The following is a 27438-nucleotide window of genomic DNA, read 5'->3' on the forward strand; positions in this document are numbered from 1 at the left end:
ATTCCAGTATACATTTTATACCTTTGCCTACTTCACTACACAAGCTTATGCAACCAATTACCTGTTGCCCCGTACAATACCGTAGCCAATCAGCTAAAGCAGCCGGTTGTGTTTTTCCTCAGTAGCATTGCCCGAGCCTTGCCTTATTTGGGTCTATTTGTTACTGGTTTTTGCTAAACATTTCTGCCTTATCTATACGTTTCCCAGGCCGAAGCTGGCCTTGGCTGGCGAGCCCTGTGCAAACCTGTCTGTTTGTGTGCTAGCTTCCCAATAGTCGTGCAGAGTCACAGAAAGTTCAAGGAGCAGAGAGGCTTTGTCTGGGCCTAGAGCAAGAGGGCTTCATCGACACTCGTGGTCTTCCACCTCACCGAGTTACCTAGAGTAGTGTCCAGTGTCACCAACACTGTGATACATGCTGCAGTTACAGACTAACCAATTTATTTGAGCATAAGCTTTCGTGAGCTGCAGCTCACTTCATCGGATGCATTCTGAATTGGAATTAATTATCAAATTGGATACAATTAACTTGGGCTTGAATAGAGACTGGGAGTGGTTGAGTCATTACACAAAATAAAACTATTTCCCCTTGTTTATTCCCCCCCACACACTGTTCCTCAGACATTCTTGTTAATTGCTGGAAATGGCCCACCTTGATTATCACTACAAAAGGTTTTCTTCCCCCCACCCCACTCTCCTGCTGGTCATAGCTCATCTTAAGTGATAACTCTCCTTACAGTGTGCATGATAAACACCCATTTTTTCATGTTCTGTGTGTATATAAATCTCCTCACTGTATTTTCCACTGAATGCATCCAATGAAGTGAGCTGTAGCTCACGAAAGCTTATGCTCAAATAAATTGGTTAGTCTCTAAGGTGCCACAAGTCCTCCTTTTCTTTTTGCGAATACAGACTAACACGGCTGCTACTCTGAAATGCTGCAGTTAGAGATTAGTGGCATAACTATGCCACTACGGATTATATCTGAGTAAATCAAAGGTTTGGCTAATTAACATAAATGTAATTTTAAGTGTGACAGTTTGGGAAATCGGTCTATGTACAATTTATGAATGGTTGATTGTATGAAACAGCTGTATCACGGAATGCCTCACGGCATGTGGAGTCAATCTCATGCTCCCCAGATTATATCAATATCTCTCAGACCAGGAACAATGGGGGGTTGTTAAACTTTGATGGCTCCCATTCAAGTGGCACCAATTTAAGACAGTCGAATGGCTGAGGTCTAGGGAAACCAGTTGATCCAGTTTGTCAGCAGGATTGGGGTTTAGAGCAGTGGAATTTCCCAGAAGCAGAACAAAGAGATCTGGTGTTCACAATGGGTCTTAAAATCCACAGAGCCCGGGAGACTCAAAGATACACAGAAAGCTTGGGCGCAGCAGGACTCAGAGAGCGGAAGAGAGGAGCATGCTTTCATAGCAGGGGGTTAATCCTGTTTAGCTGCTGGACCAGCCAAAGAAGAAGGAAATTGGCTGCCAGGTAGGGTTACCATACTTCAGGTTCCCCAAAAGAGGACTCTACTGGATGGGGGGATCTGGAGTGGGGAGGGAGAGCTGGAGGGGGGACATTTGGGGGTGCTGGAGAGGGTACCTGCAGCAGGAGTACTCACTAGTGGTGCAGAGCAGTGTTGCTCCCTGTCACAGTGACAGCTGTCAGTCTGTGTCTCCCTGCGGGACACCTTCCCCAAGGCTGAGAGCCAGACTCTGGGTGGGTAGGATCCTGTGGCTTGCAGGAGAATTGACCAATGAGCTGCAAATGCATGGGAGGAACCAATAAGGAAGTGGACCAATCAGGGCTCTTTCTGAGCCGCAACGTCTGCTCTGCAAAAACCCGGGACATTTGCTGTTATTTGAAAACTTCACCTGGATAGAGAAAAGAGGCTCAAAAAAGAAGCTGTGCCCAGAAAAACTGGACATATGGTAACCCTCTGCACAGACAGTGAGACACACTTCCTGATTTGGAGAAGCCATGTGCAGTGATGTGGAGATCCTGGTCTCCTTAGTGGATTATGACCTAAGCCCAAAGAATGCTCCAGGGTGGTGAGGACACTGAGGCAGGGAGAGGTCCACAGGTGCTTTTATTGTTTTGTCTAGATCTGTCTTTCTTGTGCTAGCTAAAGAGTGGTGGCTGGATTTTGGAACCCTTACATAGCCTGTGCATCTGTTTGCTTTCACTGTCCTATGTCTCTGAAGAGGTAAACTGTAAACCTAGAGTGCCCAGAAGGCTGGATTTCTGGGAAAGGGTGTTGCTTAAACTAGTGTGGAGACTGGAGGAGGAGGAGAGGGTCAGCACTGGTCCTGGGGCTTAGGGCAGCTGGGCCACAAGGTCTAATTTCTGTGAAGGGATAACAGATAGAGAACCTGTGTCCAGGAAGTGTGCCTCTTACTATTGACTGGTGGTTAACTCCATCCCACCCAAGGGGGTCAGAGCCCCCCCAAACTGCTATTGTTTGCCCCAACCAGGAGGCTCAGGGGCTATAGACCGCTTGTTTGCTCTGCCTCGCCCAGAGGGCTAGACCCCCCCGACCCAACAGCTATTGCTTGCTCCAGCCAGGAGGCTGAGCAGGGAATCTATCAATGCTGCACTGGGCCAATGGAGGCGACCCCTGCTGGACTGACTGAGCCCTCTGACATGTGGTGGAAATGCAGGCAACAGTCAGATCCTGATAAGAGAGCCAAAAGGGGAAGGTACAGACGATAAAGCTTTACGATTGGCATGGATACCAAAAGGGTACTAAAATGGATGCTGGAAAGCCAGCAGCAGCAGGCAGCTCAACAACAACAACAGGACCAGTTGCTGCAGCAAATGCCCATGCAACAATAGCAACAGATGTGCCAGCACCAAGAACAGCAACAGCAGCTGATCAGGGAGTTAGCAGCACAACATCAAGTCCAACAAGAGCGCGTGGTTCAGCATATGGCAGCATTCCTACAACCATCTGGATGACCTGGCACCGTTATGATGGGCTGGGGAACAGAGAACAACACCTCGATGGGGTCACCAGTGAGGCTTGCCAAGATGGCTCCCAGGGATGACTCAGAGGCCTTCTTGGTCATATTTGAGCAGGCCGCCACTGCGGCCCACTGGCCTCCAGAGCATTGGGCTACCATAGTGGCCCCATACGTGACTGTGCCTGGACAGACTACCTACTGGAACTTAGACCCCACTAGGACACTAGATTATGCCAAAGTGAAGGCAGCCATCTTTTAATCCTTAGATATTCCATCAGTGATTTCAATGACAGAGAGACCCATGGAGTCCAACCCTGAACAGTGGCTCAGCGACTCCAGGACTACTGCTTGCCATGATTGGACCCTGAGAAACTGACAGGAATATATGTGGCGGAGGCTGTTATATTAGAGCAGTTTATGCAAATCCTTTCCCCAGAGAGGAAGAAGTGGGTGCATCAACACCATCCAATGACTCTCATGGAGGAGGTATCTCTGATGGAAGATTACTTAGCCACAGAGGGTCCCAAACTACAGACACCTAAACCTGGGAGTCCCAGTAGCCATAGGCAGGACTCACCCAGGAGACAGTACAAATTCAAAGAAGGGGGACCCCAGATTAGATCCATACCATGTATAGTAGCCCCAGTACCGAAAGCTGCTGGAACTCCAGCATGAGATCCTGGGTGGGGGAAACCATAGAATCATAGAATAGAATATCAGGGTTGGAAGGGACCTCAGTAGGTCATCTAGTCCAACCCCCTGCTCAAAAGCAGGACCCATCCCCAATTAAATCATCCCAGCCAGGGCTTTGTCAAGCCTGATCTTAAAAGCTTCTAAGGAAGGAGATTCCACCACCTCCCTAGGCAACGCATTCCAGTGTTTCACCACCCTCCTAGTGAAAAAGTTTTTCCTAATATCCAACCTAAACCTCCCCCACTGCAACCTGAGACCATTACTCCTTGTCCTGTCCTCTTCCACCACTGAGAATAGTCTAGAACCATCCTCTCTGGAACCACCTCTTAGGTAGTTGAAAGCAGCTATCAAATCCCCCCTCATTCTTCTCTTCTGCAGACTAAACAATCCCAGTTCCCTCAGCCTCTCCTCATAAGTCATGTGTTCCAGACCCCTAATCATTTTTGTTGCCCTTCGCTGGACTCTCTCCAATTTATCCACATCCTTCTTGTAGTGTGGGGCCCAAAACTGGACACAGTACTCCAGATGAGGCCTCACCAATGTCGAATAGAGGGGAACGATCACGTCCCTCGATCTGCTCACTATGCCCCTACTTATACATCCCAAAATGCCATTTGCCTTCTTGGCAACAAGGGCACACTGCTGACTCATATCCAGCTTCTCGTCCACTGTCACCCCTAGGTCCTTTTCCGCAGAACTGCTGCCTAGCAATTCGGTCCCTAGTCTGTAGCTGTGCATTGGGTTCTTCCGTCCTAAGTGCAGGACCCTGCACTTATCCTTATTGAACCTCATCAGATTTCTTTTGGCCCAATCCTCCAATTTGTCTAGGTCCCTCTGTATCCTATCCCTGCCCTCCAGCGTATCTACCACTCCTCCCAATTTAGTATCATCCGCAAATTTGCTGAGAGTGCAATCCACACCATCCTCCAGATCATTTATGAAGATATTGAAGAAAACCGGCTGCAGGACCAACCCCTGGGGCACTCCACTTGACATCGGCTGCCAACTAGACATGGAGCCATTGATCAATACCCGTTGAGCCCAACAATCTAGCCAACTTTCTACCCACCTTATAGTGCATTCATCCAGCCCATACTTCCTTAACTTGCTGACAAGAATACTGTGGGAGACCGTGTCAAAAGCTTTGCTAAAGTCAAGATACAATACATCCACTGCTTTCCCTTCATCCACAGTACCAGTAATCTAATCATAGAAGGCGATTAGATTAGTCAGGCATGACCTTCCCTTGGTGAATCTATGCTGACTGTTCCTGATCACTTTCCTCTCATGTAAGTGCTTCAGGATTGATTCTTTGAGGACCTGCTCCATGATTTTTCCGGGGACTGAGGTGAGGCTGACTGGCCTGTAGTTCCCAGGATCCTCCTTCTTCCCTTTTTTAAAGATTGGCACTACATTAGCCTTTTTCCAGTCATCCGGGACTTCCACCGTTCGCCACGAGTTTTCAAAGATAATGTCCAATGGCTCTGCAATCACAGCCGCCAGTTCCTTTAGCACTCTCGGATGCAACTCGTCCGGCCCCATGGACTTGTGCACGTCCAGCTTTTCTAAATAGTCCCTAACCACCTCTTTCTCCACAGAGGGCTGGCCATCTAGTCCCCATGTTGTGATGCCCAGCACAGCAGTCTGGGAGCTGACCTTGTTCGTGAAGACAGAGGCAAAAAAAGCATTGAGTACATTAGCTTTTTCCACATCCTCTGTCACTAGGTTGCCTCCCTCATTCATTAAGGGGCCCACACTTTCCTTGGCTTTCTTCTTGTTGCCAACATACCTGAAGAAATCCTTCTTGTTACTCTTAACATCTCTCGCTAGCTGCAGCTCCAGGTGCGATTTGGCCCTCCTAATTTCATTCTTACATGCCCGAGCAATATTTTTATACTCTTCCCTGGTCATATGTCCAACCTTCCACTTCTTGTAAGCTTCTTTTTTATGCTTAAGATCCGCTAGGATTTCACCGTTAAGCCAAGCTGGTCGCCTGCCATATTTACTATTCTTTCGACACATCGGGATGGTTTGTCCCTGTAACCTCAACAGGGATTCCTTGAAATACAGCCAGCTCTCCTGGACTCCTTTCCCCTTCATGTTAGTCCCCCAGGGGATCCTACCCATCCGTTCCCTGAGGGAGTCGAAGTCTGCTTTCCTGAAGTCCAGGGTCCGTATCCTGCTGCTTACCTTTCTTCCCTGTGTCCGGATCCTGGACTTAACCAACTCATGATCCCTGCCTCCCAGATTCCCATCCACTTTTGCTTCCCCTACTAATTCTTCCCGGTTTGTGAGCAGCAGGTCAAGAAACTCCACCCAGCAGCCCTGCAACATAGACTCCATGGGGCAGATGTTATGAGTGTGGCCAAGAGGGGTACTTCAGATGATATTGCCCTTTTATGGATTGTAACTATAGCCAAGTGTGGGTGACAGGCCTACAGGCTTGGAAAAGGAGCCTGCCAAAACTCCTGATCACTTTACAGGTCAACAGTATAGAGATATGTTTATGAAAGATTGTAATTTGGTGATGCTCCCTCATAAGGGACAGTGTTGTGTGGGAATTTGGAGATGTGCCCTGGAGGTGAGGGTTGGGAACACTGCATGGCTGTGTGCAGCAACTCACTACAGAAGCGCTCCAGTTTGTTTTATTAAAGTTTTATTCCTTTCTTATTCACTGGTTTGTTATTTAATGAACCCCAAGATTGTTACAAATGGCATCCAAGTGACTACTCTGGTTGACTTGGGGTGCAGCCAGACACTTGTCCAGGTCACCCTTATGAAGTCACCAAATGGGACAGAGGCACCTACATATGTCCAGTGCATCCATGGGGATCTACAGCCATACCCAGTTGCCACAGTAAAGCTGGAGGTAGGCTGTCACAAGGAAACGTGCTGAGTCAGTTTGGCCAAGACACTAGTATACCCCATGATCCTGGGACTTGACTGGCAATGGTTTGGGGAGGTCATGCATGAGTGGGGAGACCAACTGACGATGGAAACAAATCTGAGACCATGTTTGAGTCAGCTCCTAAGTCAAAAGGAGGATGAAGGGCCAGAGGAAAAAGCTCCTGACCACTCAGAAGACCCTGAATCACACTCTGTAGAGACAGAGGCACCAGCCAAAGCCAGGCACGAGTGGCTAACAGTCAATGGAGATTTCACGAGAGAGAAGAGAGAAGACCCAGCATTGAGTCAGTCATTGGAATAAGTGACCAACACTGAGGAGGAGGGGGGCGCCAACCAATGGGTACCTTAGGGGACCTGCTTTGCCCATTTATACTGGGTAACCATGGATCCGCAAACCCAAGAGGTACTTCAACAACTGCTGGTGCCATGGGGGATCTGACGGGATCTGCTCTATCTAGCTCACTCAGTGCCCTGAGGTGGATACCTGGGATGAGAGAAGACTTAGTGGCACTTAGATTCTTATGGCCCAGCATTCACAAGGAAGTGAGTGATTTTTGTGCCCCATGTCCAGAATGTCAACATGCCAGCCCTAAAGGAAGATCCAAGGCTCCGCGATCTCCCTCCCAGTGGTGGGAATGCCTTTTGAGAGGATCAGTATGGACCTGGTGGGTCCCTTAGAGAAAAGCAGGTCAGGTTCCATCACATACTGGTAGGGGTAGACTATGTGATCCTCTATCCCGAAGTCGTTCTGCTGCATTTGTCTACCGCACCTGCCATAACAATGGAACTCCTGAAAATACTTACACAAGTTGGGATACCGAAGGAGATACTAATGGAATGGGGAACCAACTTTTCATCCCAAGTTGTGCAGACTGTTGAACAGTTATGCCCTAAAGACCTCAGTCTACCACCCACAAAATGACAGCCTATGATGGGGTGTATCAACCCCACATTGGGCCAACGGGGGCTGACCAATCACTGTGGATATCGATTTAGCAGGTCTAGTAAAGAAACGCTAAGTTGATGGGCAAGTGCTCTCTCATTGATGTGTGCACTCCGCTTCCCCAAGAGGCAGAAGTTATGTCAATGGGAGAGCATCTCCCATTGATATAGCGCAGTGTAGACCCTGCTCTAAGTCAACCTAAGTTACATTGACTTCAGTTACATAACTTATGTAACTGACCTAGTGTAACTTAGATCGATGTACAGCGTTAATGTAGACCAGCCCTGACAGGGACACTGAGCCATTGCCAGCGAGATGCCCAAGATGGGCTTTATGGTAGGAAGTGAGCTCGTGCAGGGGTTCTCTACCTTTTTTTCAGAGCCCCCCTCAACATGCTATAAAAACTCCATGGCCCACCTGTGCCACAACAACTGGCTTTCTGCATATAAAAGTCAGGGCCGACCTTAGGGGGTGGCAAGACGGGCAATTGCCTAGGGCCCTCATGAAGCTACATTGCTCAGGCTTTGGCTTCAGCTCTGGGTGGCAGGGCTCAGGGCCCTGGGCTTCAGCCCCATGCAGTGGAGCTTCAGCTTTCTGCCCTGGGCCCCAGTGAGTCTAATGCTGGCCCTGCTTGGCGGCCCCCCTGAAACCTGCTTGCAGCCCCCCAGGGGACCCTGGTTGAGAACCACTAGGGAATGTGTTAGGAGCCAATGCTTGAACCCTTAGTAGGAAGTTTACTGGCTTCACAGGGCTCTGAGTTGGAACCTGGGGGAGTAGGGTGAGCCTATCCCAGCCCAGCACTTGCCCCTAGGCATGGCTGTCAGGGACTCTTGCTGTAGACTGGTGGTTTACTCCGCCCCACCCAAGGGGGTCAGAGCCCCCAAACTGCTATTGTTTGCCCCAGCCAGGAGGCCCAGTGACTATAGACAGCTTGTTTGCTCTGCCCTACCCAGAGGGTTAGAGCCCCCCAAATGGCTATTGCTTGCCCCCACCAGGAGGCTGAGGGGCTATAGATTGATCGTTTGCTCTGCTCTACCCAGGGGTCCAGAGTTTCTGATTGTGATAACTTGACTCTGCAGGGAATCTTGATGACTGTGTGACTGGGTGTATCAACCCCGCACTGGGCCAATGGGGTTGACCCCTGCTGGACAGACCGAGCCCCCATGACACAGCTGCATTTGTACTTATCTAAATATATAAGGAACAATGTCAAACCTTACACTGCTTAAAAGCCACAAAATATACCGAGTTGTTACAGTATATAGCTATTATCCTTAGCTAGCTCATTGTGTAAAGTATGGGCTTGATTCAGAAGCTGCTTTTACAAAGAGAGATCTGTGGCAGCCTCTCACAGAATGCTGTTCGGAGGGAGTAGGGACTTAATTTTTAATGATCATCCCCTAATCCTACTTACAGTAAATCAAAATTAGAAATAAAGTTACACTAGTACATAATTGTGAAGACAGTTAATTCTGTTTTCAGCAGATGTGGCTAACGGTCCATTTAATCATAGACACACAATGTCTCAGCAACATGCTCAAGGACAAGAATACAAAACACAAATATGCACACAAATATTGGCATACCCATCACATAAAATGTACCTTTTGGCAGTTATTGGGTGGCATGGAAGAGGATTTGAGTGTTAAATACATATATGATAACTTTAGATGTTACAGAATGTGAATGTGACAATTCATCTGCAAGAAGATAACCGCTGCCAGGAAGAAATACCACTTAAAGGTCAATCCACGCTACAGCATTGTGCATCTGTTGACTATTATGGCAATTAGAACTCTGTTGAATCCCTGGGTCTACATCTAAACTGTTTCAGTACTGGCAGTTTGGCAGGTGGACAAATACAGTTTCATATATAGATCTTACTAGCTAGGGACAATCACAGGCTTCTGCAGTTGTGATCTCTCCCTAAAGGTTTCTCACACTGAACCACAAACCATTGAAATAGATATTGTATCCCTTTATCTGGGTAATTTCTGTTCCCCGAGTGCGCCTTTTATCCATTGGGTATGATGCATTAGGAAATATTCTGCCAGCTGAAGGGTTTATGCTTTTTACATTTCCTCTAAGAAGCTTCGCCAGTAACTATTCTTCTCAGATACTAAACAAAAGCAATATTCAGCAAAACTTCAACCTATTGCTGTATCTGCCGTCACAGGTTCAAGAGGGTGGATTTTCCCTGAGGATACATTAAGGTACTCTCTGAGCACAGATCCCTAGCTGCAGGATTTTGTAGAGGTCATGGGAAATCCTAGCACTACTAGGCACTAGGAACAAATCCAGCAACTGTTCTGAATTTGGATTTGACTTTGAACAAATTTGATTCAGAAACTCTATACAAGTACTGATACTTAAAATGGTATGAGGTCATTTTAAATATGGTCTGGCTTTCTCGCACCTCCCCAACACTGTGTTGATGTCTTCCTCCTTTATTCTGCCTTTGACTTTATATAGTCCCTATCACATGTTCTCTGCACAGTGTTACAGACTTAATCCAGAAACTAATGTGTTAACTAGTTTAAATGCATGCACATGGACAACACGGAAGTCCATGTGAGCTACTGTGTACCTGTTGATAAGACGTGCCTGGGGACACCAAAAGGTGACACACTTGCAACTTGTGTAAGGCTGCAGCTGTCTATTTAATTATTCTGAGTTTGGATTAGTCTGGAGACAGTTGTGCTGAGAAAATGCAAGAAAGTGGAGAGTGTTGGCTTCTTACCTAGTTACAATGTTCTATTATTGACCTCCAGCTACTTGGGATCTTCTAGGTTTTAAATAAAAGTTGAGCATTCTATTAAGGCTATCTAAGCAGGTGTCTTGTCATGCTGCAGTATGTAACACAGTGCAGTCTGGCTTCCATCTCTCTACTTCATTGCAAATTTCACAGAATTCCTGTCAGTTTCACAGGAATCCATATCTAGCCATATCCAGGATCATTCAGATACTGATGGTCAGTATTCGGTACCTGATAGATATAAACTACAGTATACAGATTGGTCGTATACCTATTAGACAGATATTTGCATCATGTCATCTAGTTAAATTTTTGCTGACTGCATAATTTAACCATCACAGAGAGAGATGTAGTTCAAAGCAGGCCTCTTAGACATTTTCAGATATCTCCAAGTTGTGGAGAACAAATACTATTCCAAATACAGCTGTCTCTCTCTGAGTTATTCTTCTAGCTGTCCATCTGGAATGGAGGTTAGGAGTAAGCAAAGTTAAATGCTGTAAATACCTGGATCGAGGACATGGCATGAAATTAATGGGAGTATTGCCATTGACTTCAATGGCATTAAGACTTCAGGTATGGTATACAACACAAGGTCTTTGGTGGAAATTATCTCTAAATGTTGACCCTGCACTGTCATCCTGTTGAGAAACATAGGATGTTGTGTCGAGACTATTTAGGAATAATGAAAATCGGGCTCACAGGGTCTCAAGTTGGGTTCTCAAAATCAAAGGACAATTTTGTAAACTTCTGACCTTAAATTCTCTGTGCCTTAGTTTCTCAGTTTTAAATGAGACTAACTTAACTACCTCATTCACTGATTTTACAGGTGTAGTGTATTGATATTTGTAAAGTGCCTTGAGATCTGAGGGGCGGTACTAGAGAAGTGCAAAAATATATTAAACAAGAAGATGATAATTAATACTAATTCCCATGTACGTACAGAATACTTTGTCCCCAAGTGAATTACAGTCCCTCTGAAACATTACACAACAGTTTAGCACAAGTGAAGAAAAAGTCATCCATTTGACATTGGAGGAGGAAAATTAGGTTGGCAGAAGGTAAATATCTTGGGCATTTGTCCAGAACACTGTGACTGAATGCTCAGTGGTTTGAGCATTGGCCTGCTAAACCCAGGGTTGTGAGTTCAATCCTTGAGGGGGGCATTTAGAGATCTGGGGCAAAAATTGGGGATTGGTCCTGCTTTGAGCAGGGGGTTGGACTAGATGACCTCCTGAGGTCCCTTCCACCCCTGATATTCTATGCAACTCCTACTCCTGTAAAAATTCCATGCATCCGATGAAGTGAGCTGTAGCTCACGAAAGCTCATACTCAAATAAATTGGTTAGTCTCTAAGGTGCCACAAGTACTCCTTTTCTTCATGGTATCTTTGTTGAACACAGATAATAAGTACCCTAGCTTTGTCTTATCTAAACTCTCTCTCTGACTTTGAGGCAGCAACAGCGATAGAGATATAAACAGTTACATGTGGGTCACTGAGGACACAAACTATTTTTAAAAAAATCTATGTTGAATATATTAAAAAAGGCATTCTTCAGAGACTGGGCATGTGTTCTGCTTTCTATTAAAGGAGGGTATATTTTCAAGTCCTAAATGTGCTGATAGTGTTCTTTAACATTAAAACCTTCCAACTATTTCTACCTTTTTGCTTTCTGATTTTGTGCCTGCAACTAGATCAAATTAAGTAAATAGAAAAGACTGTTTGCAATGGTGCATATGATGCCACTGTGCAAACACCAACATAAATCTCAAACATTTCCCCTTTAATCTTGATTAGAACCTGTAACATAAGAGAATTTAAAAACTCAAGTCAAACTACATAAAATGTGCAGCAAGTGGTTTCAGAGGATACACACTGAGAAAAATCAGTCATTTTCAGAAATAGGGGTCATGCTCTTATATACCAAAACATGGACTGTATCTGTTTGTCTGTATAGCGCCTAGCATAGTGGGGACTTACTGCCAATCAGGGTTTCTGAGCCCTACCATAATACAAGTGGTAAACAACAGTAGTCAAATGTTTATCCATTCCAATGTTTATCCAATGATACAATACTGCCAACCCCAAAATTGTGTCAGGCTCCAAAATATCATGAGAATGGCTTAAAAATCCTTGAGATTTTAAAATAGTACATTTGCAGTGTTTTTTTTTAAATGTGTCTTTGGGCTTTGAAACCTTTAGGGTCCATGTTCTCAAGCTTTTCTTGGAAACCATCAGGGCTAGAAACCTACTTAAAAAAATAAAAGAAAGCTGGCATGCTGGTGTGTTCACATGACACCAGGTTCTCAGGCTTTAAGAAAGTTTAATTATAACTGTGTTCTTGTAACAAGTCCCACTTGGGCTGAGACCTTCAATATTAAAAGCATGAGTCTTGACTGCTTGAGCTGAGGAGTAACATAACAGAGGCAGAATCACTAAAATTTACATAGAATTACAATTTGGTGAAATGTTATTACACCATCCTATTTGGTAATAAAAACACTTGATTGTATTCTACATTGGAGCCCTGTTTATAATGACATAAATAATGCCAGTGATTGGCAGTCTGTTATGTAAAGTAAAAATATAGTCTATTCTAATAAGAGAATGCATGTTTGTGCCCCTATAGTGACTAGCCCACAGAAGAGGATAAAAGTCTACAACAGCTGCATTCTAAAGGAGTTACTCCTGAGTTCAAGCAGTCAAGACTCATGCTTTTAATACTGAAGGTCCCATCCCAAGTTGGGCTTGTTACAAGAACATAGTTATACTCAAACAATTACAATGCAACATTAGAGGTTACACATTGACATAATGTACTGCAGCTTAATTAATTGCTCACATTTAACAGAAGACAATTTTTATCATTCAAATGTATAAACAAAAAAATTAATACTAGTGCTGTGATAATGGTACGGTTCTGTATTGATCTTTGCGACAGTAGATTGTGATTTCACCACCTCCTGTGTGAAGTTGATCACATGATCAGAGGAGCTTCTGGCATAATCGCAATAGCTCCTCCTGCAGCTGCCAAAATCCTGTGACTCAGGAGCAATTTGTTAGCGTTCCCTTGGATGCTCAGAGGTCACTCCCCTTCCACACCACTACCCTTAGGCTGGGGGAGCTGCTATCCTATCCCTTCCATCGCCTATCTTCTTCACCCTCCTCTGTCTCCCTCTTGCCCCCCATCCCTTTGGAACTCCTAAATCTGCCCCCGGCTCTCCCTCAACTCCCCATCAACTTTTGAGCGTCTCTGCTGCTCCTCCAGCTCCCTGAACCATGAGAGGAAGCCATTTTGCCTGTGGGCATGGCTTCAATCTAATTGAAAACAATGGGTAGTGGCAGCCAACTTTATTAAGGGCAACCTCATTGCCACATGTAGTTAAACTGTAGGGAAATGGTGGCCAGCTTGCTGGCTTCAGCCCCATTGACAGTAATAGGAGATGGTGGCCATTTTGAATATGGGAAAATTCATGAGTTGGCACCTTTCATAATGTTTTCATGGGACAGGCAAAAAAACTCCACCCCAAAATCACTCAAGTCACTATAAAACTGCAAGAGTTGGCACTACTGCATTAGTGTAAGTGAGACTGGAATAAAGCCCAGTGAGTTTTACTGGACTTTTCTTAACTCCCACTAGTTCACTCAACAAAAATGCATGTAATTATGGATGAGAGGAGTCAGGACCGGCTCTAGGCACCAGCAAAGCAAGCACGTTCTTGTAGCGGCACAGTTCCAGGGGTGGCATTCTGGCCACACGTTTTTTTGGTTTTTTTTTGCTTGGGCAGTTGTGCTCTTGGAGCTTGGGGCGGCAATTTTTTGCTTGGGGTGGCAAAAAACCTGGAGCCGGCCCTGAGAGGAGTAAGAGTTTATGCTTCAGAAGGGCCGTCATAAATTGAAAAGCCTGCGCTTGTATGATTTAGGGTTGCCAGGCGTCTGTTTTTTGACTGGAACGCCTGGTCAAAAGGGGACCCTGGTGGCTCCAAACGGCACTGCCGACCGGCCCATTAAAAGTCTGGTCGGTAGCGCAGCAGAGGCCTGAGGCTAAGGCAGGCTCCCTGCCTGCCCAGGCTCTGCACGACTCCTGGAAGTGGCCACCAGGTCCCTGTGGCTCCTAGGCGCATGGGCGGCCAGGGAGGCTCTGTGTGCTGCCCCTGCCCCGAGTTCAGGTAGCAAGCAAGCAATCCACACTTCAGGAGCCTCCTGGTAAATAGTTTCTAGTGTATTTGGTAAGGTCAGTAATTACCCTATACAATTACATAGTGCCAGGTTAAAGTGGCAACTATCCTTAACCCCTGTTAATTTTTCTGAGTTAAATCAGCCTCTTCCATGTGTTTTCCTTTTTAGTTTTATTCTTGTCCCATTCCCCCTCTTTCTTTCAGACTAGGAACTTGGCCCCGAGGACTCTGATCCCCCAACACTGCCCCACATCACAAGTCCCCACTGTAGGCCTGTCAGTGACACAGAACACACTAAAATAAAAAAAACCACCATCAGCTGATCAGATGAAACCCACAAAGGCTCCAATAGGGAAATCTTGACACTGTAGAAATCAATGAGAGTTTTGCCATTGACTTCAGTGGGTCCAGGACTTCACCCCAGGATTCCAGTCCACAGGCTGGTGTTCTCTTGCCCTTAGAGGCAGCTTCTCTCTGCTCCTTGGTAGCAGAAACAAAGGGAGTGTTGTCCTTTGTTCTCTGCAAACAGCATCTCCTCAGTGTAGAGACAAAAGCAAAATAAATATTTAAAATACTGTCAAAAGCAAAAACATTTACACATTCCCCCCATTAATTTTCTAGTCAAATATATAAAATATATTCCAGAATATCCCAGTGCAGACAGATGCCTTTCCCAAGCCTCCCTTTCAGTCTTTTGCATTCTAGTGTCCATGAACTGCTGTTTACCAAAGTGACTAATACCTGATTATGAAAAATGTTTTCGAAAAAATGGATCTGTTTCAAAATCAATAAAAGTACATGATAAAGTACTCTAACATAAAAGTCAAATCCATGGTTATGTTAAATGACTATGCTAATGCCATTTAATTTTGAAAGTCAATAGTTTATACTAGTTATCAAAGTTCAGGGTTGCTTAGGTACTATGGGAATGGGGCTCATGTAAGTACTTTAGATAGATAGTTGAAGGTCTATAGATTGAGAACTGGGATCCTAGATCTTTTTAAGTCTCTTGATATTGTTGTGAACAACTATTAATGAACAAGAGACCACATCATATTTTCCCATTTTATCTTTCAGAAAAGTGATGATTATATACAAACAAGCTACTGGAAAACCACAATGAACTACTCAACATATTTTCTAAGACTTGGATATAATTGTTTGTGGTAAACCTGGGCTTCAGTTAACATTTCAGTTAACATTCAGTTAACATAACACTCCAGCCCTCTGTGGAGATAGAGGTGGTTAGGGACTATTTAGAAAAGCTGGACGTGCACAAGTCCATGGGGCCGAACGAGTTGCATCCGAGAGTGCTGAAGGAATTTGCGGCTGTGATTGCAGAGCCATTGGCCATTATCTTTGAAAACTCGTGGCGAACGGGGGAAGTCCCGGATGACTGGAAAAAGGCTAATGTAGTGCCAATCTTTAAAAAAGGGAAGAAGGAGGATCCTGGGAACTACAGGCCAGTCAGCCTCACCTCAGTCCCTGGAAAAATCATGGAGCAGGTCCTCAAAGAATCAATCCTGAAGCACTTGCATGAGAGGAAAGTGATCAGGAACAGCCAGCATGGATTCACCAAGGGAAGGTCATGCCTGACTAATCTAATCGCCTTTTATGATGAGATTACTGGTTCTGTGGATGAAGGGAAAGCAGTGGATGTATTGTTTCTTGACTTTAGCAAAGCTTTTGACACGGTCTCCCACAGTATTCTTGTCAGCAAGTTAAGGAAGTATGGGCTGGATGAATGCACTATAAGGTGGGTAGAAAGCTGGCTAGATTGTCGGGCTCAACGGGTAGTGATCAATGGCTCCATGTCTAGTTGGCAGCCGGTGTCAAGTGGAGTGCCCCAGGGGTCGGTCCTGGGGCCGGTTTTGTTCAATATCTTCATAAATGATCTGGAGGATGGTGTGGATTGCACTCTCAGCAAATTTGCAGATGATACTAAACTGGGAGGAGTGGTAGATATGCTGGAGGGGAGGGATAGGATACAGAAGGACCTAGACAAATTGGAGGATTGGGCCAAAAGAAATCTGATGAGGTTCAATAAGGATAAGTGCAGAATCCTGCACTTAGGATGGAAGAATCCAATGCACCGCTACAGACTAGGGGCCGAATGGCTAGGCAGCAGTTCTGCGGAAAAGGACCTAGGGGTGACAGTGGATGAGAAGCTGGATATGAGTCAGCAGTGTGCCCTTGTTGCCAAGAAGGCCAATGGCATTTTGGGATGTATAAGTAGGGCATAGCGAGCAGATCGAGGGACGTGATCGTTCCCCTCTATTCGACATTGGTGAGGCCTCATCTGGAGTACTGTGTCCAGTTTTGGGCCCCACACTACAAGAAGGATGTGGATAAATTGGAGAGAGTCCAGCGAAGGGCAACAAAAATGATTAGGGGTCTAGAACACATGACTTATGAGGAGAGGCTGAGGGAGCTGGGATTGTTTAGCCTGCAGAAGAGAAGAATGAGGGGGGATTTGATAGCTGCTTTCAACTACCTGAAAGGGGGTTCCAAAGAGGATGGCTCTAGACTGTTCTCAATGGTAGCAGATGACAGAACGAGGAGTAATGGTCTCAAGTTGCAGTGGGGGAGGTTTAGATTGGATATTAGGAAAAACTTTTTCACTATGAGGGTGGTGAAACACTGGAATGTGTTACCTAGGGAGGTGGTAGAATCTCCTTCCTTAGAGGTTTTTAAGGTCAGGCTTGACAAAGCCCTGGCTGGGATGATTTAACTGGGAATTGGTCCTGCTTCGAGCAGGGGGTTGGACTAGATGACCTTCTGGGGTCCCTTTCAACCCTGATATTCTATGATTTGCTGAGTAGTACTTAGAAGTTAGTGCAGATGCCGTTAGTGTGAAGTACAGTAGATCCCCAATTTTATGAACATCAGTCTTGTGAACCACCAGTTATATGCATGATTTTTCTGCTGCTGAAGTCATCTTTCTGCTTCCAAAAGTGACTTCAGTCCTTCAGCCAGCATTCAAGGGTCTGTCCAGGTTTGAAAAGACAGAGATTTGGTGACAAAGTCCTCTCAAACAAAGGAAAATCAGGCACATAGGAAATATGAGTTACCATTAGTTCTGTACACTATCATCGAATGATTAATAAATTCACTTATGCACCATATCTACTGTAATTTTGAAATGTTCAGTGTTATGAACTCCTGAATTCCCAATTAATTCATAAAATAGGGGTTCTACTGTACTTTAATCTACTACTATTCAAGTTTGTCTTAGGTCACCTGACACTCACTGGGAATCATACGAGGGTTGCCAGCTTTCTAATCTCACAAAACCGAACACCCCTGCCCCTCCCCTTCCATGAGGCCCTGCCCCTCCCCCACCCCTTCTCCAAGGCCCGACCCTCCGCTCACTCCATCCCTCCCCCATTGCTCGCTCTCACCCACCCTCACTCACTTTCACCAGGCCGGGGCAGGGGGTTGAAGTGCGGGGGGAGGTATGAGCGTTGGGCTGGTGGTGTGGGCTCCGGAACCAGAAAAGAGGGATTAAGGGTGCGGGAGAGGGTTCTGGGCTGGGGAGGGCTCTGGGGTGTGTGTCGGGGGGTGAGGGCTCCACCTGGGGGTGTGGGTTCTGGGGTGGGACCGTGGATGAGGGGTTTGGAGTGCAGGAGGGGCCTCCAGGCTGGGGCGGGGGTTTGGGGTGCGGGAGGGTGCTCAAGGCACAATCAGCCTCAGCCCAGCACACCTGTAAGAGTCAATCGGGAACAGACGGAGGAATTGAAAGCCAAAGAAAAGCTGCTGGAAAGAAATCAGAAAAGCTGCCGCAGAGAGAGAGAAAAAAACTGGAGCAGAGCAAAGGTGACTGACCAGGAGCTAAACAGCAACAGTAATTTTAAAGAGATACCGATGAATTTATAAAGTAAGCCTGCCAGTTTTTAATGTAAAGGTGCACCCCATAAAGCTTTATGGAAATATACTTATGAATATATATATATGACATAACTGGAGTATGTTTTATGCTACATATGCCATGTAACATATGTCTGTAAAGGTTATGATCTACTGAATCTATTCCTCCTATTTGTATGCATGTATCATTTTTGTATTTGAAGTTATGGATATTGGCTGTGTACTTGCTTGATTTTTAAGTAGCCTTAGTAAAGCATTTGGTCAGCTTCTTGAGAAAGGAATGTGCAAATTAAGTGCCCAATCAAGAAAAACTTAACAAACAATGGTTTCAGAGTAGCAGCCGTGTTAGTCTGTATCCGCAAAAAGAAAAGGAGGACTTGTGGCACCTTAGCGACTAATAAATTTATTTGAGCATAAGCTTTCTGTAGCTCACGAAAGCTTATGCTCACATAAATTTGTTAGTCTCTAAGGTGCCCCAAGTCCTCCTTTTCTTTTAACAAACAATGGATCTTGCAAGGCTCCAGTCCACAGAAGAAGTCTTCCTGGAGACATTCAAGATAGCATGTGGGCGATGGCTGCTGCCTGTAAAAACTGAGTCATGCATGGACATGTGACTCCAAAACTCCATCTTGGAGCTGGACTTTGCATAGGAGAGAGGAGGGGGTCTCCACTCACAAGAGAAAGTATATTTAAGCATGTGGGAGACCCCTCCATTTTGTCTTCAGCTGGTTCAAGAGATAGCCTCTCCACCCCAAAGGATACCTGAAAGAAACTGGAACAAAAGACAGTAACCACAGGGGGTGTGAGTGACTGCTGGATCCAGACTAGAAGGAGACTAGTTTGTAAAAGGAAGCTTACTGGAACACCTCTGAGGGTGAGGTTTTATCTGTATTCAGTTTTCTTACTGTATTAGGCATAGACCTGCATGTTTTATTTTATTTAGTTTGGTAATTTACTTTGTTCTGTCTGTTACTCCTTGGAACCACTTAAATCCTATTTTCTGTATTTAATAAAATCACTTTTTACTTATTAATTAACCAGGAGTATGTATTAATACGGGGGCAGGGGGGGAGCAGCTGTGTACATCTCTCTATCAGTGTTATAGAGGGTGAACAATTTATGAATTTACCCTGTATAAGCTTTATACAGGGTAAAACGGATTTATTTGGGGTTTGGACCCCATTGGGAGTTGGGCATCTGAGTGTTAAAGACAGGAACACTTCTTAAGCTGCTTTCAATTAAGCTTGCAGTTTGTGGGATGTGGTTCAGACCTGGATCTGTGTTTGTGGCGAGTAAGCGTGTCTGGCACAGCCAGGCGGGGCTCTGGAGTCCCAAACTGGCAGGGAAACCAGGGGCAGAAGTAGTCTTGGCACATCAGTTGGCAGCCCCAAGGGGGTTTCTGTGATCCAACCCGTCACAGTATAGTTTAGCTTAAGTATTCTATATATGCTTGAAGTGTGCATGTGTGTTTTAATTGTATCTTACTTATGTAAAACTTAAATGAAAATTTAAGATCTGCTGTCAGTGATTTATTGCAAACTGGCCATTTGTAACAAATCATTTCGCTTAGAATCATTTAAAATATATGCCATAGTAGTTTGAATGCTCTTTAACTTGCAATAGGGATTTTTGACGGGAATGTTGTGTTTTGTTTAGGATTTTAGGATTAGTAAGGATTATTAGTTACAGTCATAAGATACTTTGTTTTGGAAAATAATACTGCCTGTGCCAGTTACTTTTTTGGAAGGTTATAGCTGTGTCCTTTAATGTTTCTTTAACAACCCTGGAAACTTATACCTCGGGAAGAATAGACTAGGGCGGAGTAGGCAGACTATTATAGTAGTGTCCCAAAATCCATTTTTCAGAGTAACACTAGCCCTCTGGTTTGTTATAAAGAGGACAGATCAATTGTTCTCCATGTCCACTGAAGGTAATACAAGAAGTTAGTGGCTACAAGCAAGGGAGATTTAGGTTTGATGTTGGGGTGGGGGAACTTGCTTAACTATCTTCATAGCTGAGAACTGGAATAGGCTTCCAAGGGAGGCTGTAGAATCCCTGTCACTGGAGGGTTTTAAGGACAGTTTAGACAAGCATCTCTTAGGGAGGTGCACAGGCAGCTGCACCAGATTACCTCTCAAGATCTCTGCCAACCCTACATTCCCATGATTGTCTCGCTGTCATTGGATTAATTGATCAAACTCGGACTATTTCAGAAATCTTGCCACAAGAGTTACTGTTAATGTCAAATTTCCCATTCTTAAATATGAAAACTCATTTGTTATGTTAAATAATCAAGCCCTGAGTCAGCATCCATTCAAAATAAACTGTGCTGACTAGAGAGGGCATCTTTTTAATCTGAAAAGTTAATGTGAGTCAGGGTTTTTTCCAGAAGTATTAACAGAACTTGAGAATCACAAGGATTGTAATAATACAAAAGGTATATCACAGTAGTCAGACTTCTTACCAGAAGTTTCCCTCATGATTGAACATAATATCACGATGGCAGAGTCCTCCCTGAAGGTGATGATATCAACACCCTGGGAGAGATTGACACAGGAATCTGTATGCCTCATAAGTGCTGCTCACAATACAGGAAGACAGAAAGGAGAGTATGGAGGCAGAGCCATCAATCCTGTGAGAGAAAGTGGTGTGTGGTGGTATGAAAATGAAGCCTTGGAAAGCATGAGAAGTTGATAACACAGACCAAGATTAAAGAATTTTGGAGCCCTATGCACTATGGAAATAGGGACCTTCACTTTAAAGCAGCCCTGCCCCATACTTACCCCATCCCACACAGATCCCAGAATGTTCCTTTCTGCACCCCACACAATGACCCCTAAATGCCTCTTCCACCCCACATATACCCCAACAACCTTCCACCAGCCCCTACTTCTCCTGGTAGCCAGCACACACATACCAGCAGCCCTGACATATCCTAACCCCCAAACCAACCTCCCACGCTCACCCCATAAACCCCCAACAGCTCATCCACAGTCCCTCACCCATTGCCCCTGAAACCTTCCTGACCACTCACACACCCCCAGCCTAGCACTCTGCTCCTATCCTGGAGTAGCGCAACTCATCCCAATCCTGGATACCTAGCTCCATTTGTACCCCTTGCCTGCCTGTAGTGGGGCAGTCACCCCGCTCTGGTATGGAAGGGGTAAAAAACAGTCCTGGGAAAGGGCGGCCCCAGGGAGCCAATCAGCACCGGACTGGGAGTATAAGAAGGCCTAAGCTGGGTCACGGTCTCTCTCCAGCCTTGGAGGGAGAAAGACTTAGCTGCCTGGGAATAGGGTACTTGAAGCAGAGTAGGGTTGGGGAAAGGCAAGAAGAGTGGGGGAGCTCCAGCCTGGCAACTCCCCAGGCTGAGGCCTTTATAAAGGCCTGTGCAGGTACTGGGGCTGGGAGGTGCAGGCCGGGGTTAGGCAGAGATGACTGGTCCAATCCCCTTGCTGATGATGAGTGGCCATTACCGACTGCAGTTTGCCCCAGTGAGAGGAGGCTAGATGATGACTGGCACTAGCCACTGAGGCAAGGTGGGTGTAGAGGGTTTGGGGTTCCCTTGGGAGGGGAGACCCAGAGTGTGTGGGTACTGCTGGGGGCAGAACCCCGAGGAAAGGGGCACCAGGTCCAGGAGGGACATGGGGGCCTGAGGCAGGTGAGAAACTGGCCAGCAAAGGGTGCTCTGAGGCTGAAAAGAGCTAATTCCCAGAAGACCAGCAGGAGGCACCATGGCAGTGAGTGCTCGATCTGTTACACTGCCCCATATTCATGCAGCTCTGCACTGCTCAAGTTTGGCCTAGCCATCCCACTTTCCAAAAGAGCATACACATGCTAGGTCCCCATTCTGCAATAATTTACATGTATGCTTAACTTTAATCATGTTAGTAGCCCCTCTGAAGTTAACAGGACTCCTCCCATGGTTAAGTTTAAGCATATGAGTAAATGTTTGCTGGATCAGGGCCTACGTTAGCATCCAAAACGCATCCTCTTTACCTTTATTATGAATGTCGATAACAACAAAACATAACCTTGGCCTGAATCTCCTCCTGAGTTTGCTGTGTTGCTAGTCTCCTCTCCCTGCTGGGCCCTATTTTCCACCCCTCTAGAGAGGGCCTACGAATCCTCTCATATCCGGTGGGGGTTTAACATAACCCACCCATTTCTGAGTCCCTAGTCAGAGTTCTAGCAACTGAAAACAGGATGACTCTGCAGTACCACCCTCAATCCCTGTGAAGGATTGTAGCTCTTGTCACACTGTTACAAAGGCCGCTTGCTGAGTGACTAAAGGAGTTTGGCTTTGCAGGTTATGATTTTACTACATGGCAATGGGCATGATGCAGCACTACACATAAAGCTAAGGTTGCCAGTTTTGGTTGGACATATTCATGGAGGTTTCATCACGACATAATCTTTATTCCTAGAGACTCCGGAACAGTCCTGGAGGGTTGGCAACCCCATGTAAAGTCTTATCCTGCTTCCTGTGAAGGTAGTGGAAAAAATTTCATAATCTTCAATGTGAGCATTGTCTGATACACCTCTTGGCTCACTTTTAAATCTGGCACAATTGAAAATCAGACATTTCTTTAAACTTACATGGAGAGAAATGTTACAGCCCAATAACAGCTAACCCGAATACAATCTGTTCTAAATACTTCACCTCAGTACTGTTCCTGAGAAAACAGATGAAATAGTTCAGACTTTGCCTTTGTGAGGTACAATCCTGCAAGGTACTAAGCATCCTGAAGTCAATAGTAGCTCCGGCTGCTGAGCATGTATGTGGAGAGACTCAGGACCTTGCAGGACATAACATGCTCCAGCACTTTTGGCTACCATAGCTGCAGAGTAAATACAGTTCAAGGCTGCGGTTCATCTGAGGGGCTCTGCTGATTTCATAAACTATGAGACTGCAACTCAGAAAATTGGCAGGTACAAGCAAAATGCTGAGAGTCAAGGCCATGTACTGTTTTTTCAATATGCTGATGTAGTGTTTTATTTTTCCTTTAAAACCTTTTCCTGGGTAACATTGGTGGATGTTATAGGTCTGATCCATCACAAAATAATGAACGCCTTCCATATTACCAGGATGTTAAAACAAAGTTTCCGTCAGAAATCTGATGATTGTCTAGCAGTCCCCAGCCTGCTAGTGAAATTTATGTTTGCTTTGGAGGAGTTTCATTGAAGAGAACATGACAAATTGCCTAGCTTTCACTGGAAAGTGCCTCTGACTTACCATGAGTCCTACTATATGTTGCCTATGCTGAGCCTCAGGCTGGTGTATTTTTAATTTTGGGGGGTGGAGGGGTTCATTTGAGGCAAGGAAAGAGACAAATATTTCTGCTTTATTTCAAAGAGAAAATGCCAGCTGTGTGAAGCTGTTTATAAACTTGGGAATTTTAATTGCTGATGGGAGATGGATTAGGGGGCAAAGTGCAGGTGAGGCAAACAAAGGCTCATATTGGCTGCAGATGATCACATCTTCTACCTCATTATTATTAATTATTGTATTATGGTACAATCTAGATGCCCCAAACAGGGTTTGTATGCAAGACACATATTAGGGAATATATGTTGATGTAGTGTGGTGCAAAGCCATTATATCGAAACTCACCAACCAACCCCCCATTTCCACCCTCCTCCTGTTCTGTTCTAAAAAGCCAGTGAAGAAAGGACAGTTTTGTAGTGTGTCCAGAAGATTAACAAATCCACAGTCTGGCATGAATATATATATTTACATCTAAAGACAGAGGCTGGCTTTCAGACACTGTCCCTAGGAGGTAGACAGTCAAAGTGAGTTCTGATGATGGCTCAGGCTCTAGAGCTCTGTAGATATTCAGGCCTGTCTGCAAAGGCCTGTACTCTAAGAATTTAGGTGTATTCTTATCACTTGGCTAGTGATAGAGGTATAAAAGAAAGAATCAAAATCACTGTCTGCTGGTGTAAGGGCCTTCTCTTACTGTGACAGTCTGAGGCCCTGTTCTTAGGCTAAGGCCTTTGGCTAAGCAGCAGAGGCAGCCATAAGCTGGGAAGCGAACGGTCACATCCTCACATTCCAAACTAGTCACATTGAAATAAGGTGCTATTGGGCTGTTAGGCACTATCAGGACAGGATTGTATTCCTATCACCTCCAGAGAAAGGGAAGTGCCTAGAAAATGTAAAAGGAAACTTAGTTTGATAGCATCCTGTCTGGCAAGAACTCACTTATCAATAGCTGGGATGTGAAATCCTCACTTCTGTATTGTTTTGTCATTATAGTTCCCACTTTGCTGCTGTTTGTCTGTATAATCTCTGTCTGGTTCTGTGATTGTTCCTGTCTGCTGTATAATTAATTTTGCTGGCTGTAAACTAATTAAGGTGGTGGGATATAATTGGTTACATAATCATGTTACAATATGTTAGGATTGGTTAGTTAAATTTCAGGAAAATGATTGGTTAAGGTATAGCTAAGCAGAACTCAAGTTTTACTATATAATCTGTAGTCAATGAGGAAGTGACTGGGGTGGGGGTGGGGGTGTGGGTGGGCATGTGGGTGTGTGAGATGGGAACAGGGAATGGGGGTAAGAAAATTGGAATCATGTTTTGCTAAAGGGGGAAATGGGAACAGGGAATGGGAGTAAGGAAGTTGGAATCATGTTTGGCTAAGGGCAGGAATGGGAACAGGGACACAGGTGTAAGGCTTTGTGGTGTCAGAGCTGGGAAGGAGGATACTAAGGAAGGAAACTGGAATCATGCTTGCTGGAAGTTCACCCCAATAAACATCGAATTGTTTGCACCTTTGGACTTCGGGTATTGTTGCTCTCTGTTCATGTGAGAAGGACCAGGGAAGTAAGTGGGTGAAGGAATAAGCCCCCTAACATCTTGGTGCCGGTGACTCGGATGCATCGCATTGGATAGGTGAGTGGCAGCCTGTAAGTCCCCCTCCCCAACAGTCCGCGCAGCTGCTTGGAGGGGGTATCGCGAACTCTCGTGATGGTAGTTGCGGGTTCTGGCAAGCCAGGGTAAAGGATTTTTTGGATAAATGGATAAGGGAGGACCAGGGCCCATACCAGGTACAGGGGTCAACCTGGGATAAGATTAAAAAGGAAATGGAGGAAGTGTTAGGGGACCCAGAGGTATGGGGGGTGGCTGAGGAGCCCACCCTCCTTGGTATATGGGTAGGGGAAGAAGGTCCCTGCCCATGGGGACTGAATGCCTCCCAGGGAAAAGAGGCACTTCAGTCTGCTTGAGAGGTTTGAAGTAAGGGCAGCATTATGGGAAGCTGCCAGAAATCTTTCAAGTTTGGTGCTGCTTCAGCAAGGGCTGCTGAAGGGTTGTAAATTAGTTAGGGGTAGTGAAAGATGATTTGGCACAAAAGGGTTTAAGGTCAAAAGCAGAGTTAACAGACCACCTTTAGAGACTGGATCTGAGACTTGGTCCTGGGGGAGTGGAGGAAAAAAATAAAATAAAATAAAAGTTTCAAAGTGCAACCTGCCTTTCCACACTCTTTTGTTTTTCTGAAGTTTTAATGGAGGGTACTTTGGATACTTATGTGAGATGTCAAGAAGGAAGTTTTTGTTTAATGATAAAACCCAGTTATATACATGTAACTGTATGTGCAACTCTGTGCAGTCACATTGGATGGAAGCTTGGTAATTAAATTATCCAAGGGGGTCAGGTAGAGTGGCTACTATCACCATTATGCTTCTGTCCACAGAAGCCTTTATAGCTATTCTGAGGGAAAATGGGCCCTTTTCCCACAGAAATGGTCTATAGGGACTGCTGCAGGCAGCAGGCAGAGAGAGAATCTGAGCAAAATTATTTGACTATTGGGTAATGTAATCAAAATCACTAAAGGATGGAAGAGGTTTCTTTTGGAACTTAACTTGGCTGCCCCTAGTTGTGTCTAGTTGTACAAGATGGAAGTGTAATCGGGGTACAGTTGTGTAAAAAAGAGTAATCACAGTGCAAGGGATGTTAGGCAAAACAGAATTTTGTGTGTGTGCGCACAGGTAAAAGAAAAGGAAAAGGGGAGGAATGATGGGAACACTGAGCCTTCAGATGGCTCTGGGGGATCAGATTGTTGCTTTGGTGGGTTCTGCATGAAAACTCTGTAGGCATGGGGGAGGCAGTTATACCTTGTGTAAAATTAATTTTGCTAATATGATGTTATGGAGGTTAAACTATATGGAAGGAATTTGCATTTTCCCAGGACATGTGCAGTGTATATTGGAAAAGGAGTAAAAGAAATGCAAATAAAACATGGTACTTCATTAAAATCCTAATAGGGCTCCAAAAGGAGCCACAATAGGTTGTGCTTTCTTTTTCAGATCGCTGTGTTTTGGAGCAGGAGATGAAAGTGGAAAGTGATCAGAACTCTGGTGGAAGTAAAATGCTTCCCTTTTAAGACAGTGTCTGAGCTGCTAACAGCTTTGGATCCAAAAGCAAGCTAGTAAGCCTCTGTGTGTAAATGCAAATTACCTAGCTGATGGGCACAAAGGAGCTGCAAATAACTGAATACATCTGGTCAGCAAACAAGCTACTAGAAGACTCCGATTATGGCCCTTCAGGAAAGGGAGGTGAAAAAAACAAGTCAAGCCTGAAAATAAGGGGGACAGGTTAACCTTAAGGGGTGTGTGTGTGTGTGTGTGTGTGTGTGTGTACAGTGCTAAAATCTGAAGCTGTGTCTCAGCTATTACCTGAGAATAAACTTAAAGCTTGGTACAGCAGAGAAACTATTGCAAACTTGGTCTGTTGTACAAGAGGGGAAACTGAGGTACACCATCTCATGAATTTCATAAATGACCAGTGAGTGAGGTAATTCACTAGCCTGACTATAGAACAAAATAAGGACAGTCTGGAGGTAATTCTTCTGTTTTTTCCTGCAAGTAGCAAGGACATTTGTAAAAGAAAGTGGTATTATTATTAAGCAATAATCTGTCCCCACCAGGGGGGTGGAAATTGTTTCTTTTGTTTTTCAGATACTCTACAAACAAGCTGGCGCCAGTGGAAAAATAACCCAGAATACGATGGATCTATGTTTTGTGTTGTTTGTCTGTGGTGTTTGTCTTGTTGCTAGCATTGTTGTGTTTTAATGAACAGAAAACCTCATGATGTGGGTGGGGGATGGCTTCCAAAGGCTGGCCTTGGG

The sequence above is a fragment of the Lepidochelys kempii genome, chromosome 1 (genome assembly GCF_965140265.1).
Source record: "Lepidochelys kempii isolate rLepKem1 chromosome 1, rLepKem1.hap2, whole genome shotgun sequence".
Classification (NCBI taxonomy): domain Eukaryota; kingdom Metazoa; phylum Chordata; order Testudines; family Cheloniidae; genus Lepidochelys; species Lepidochelys kempii.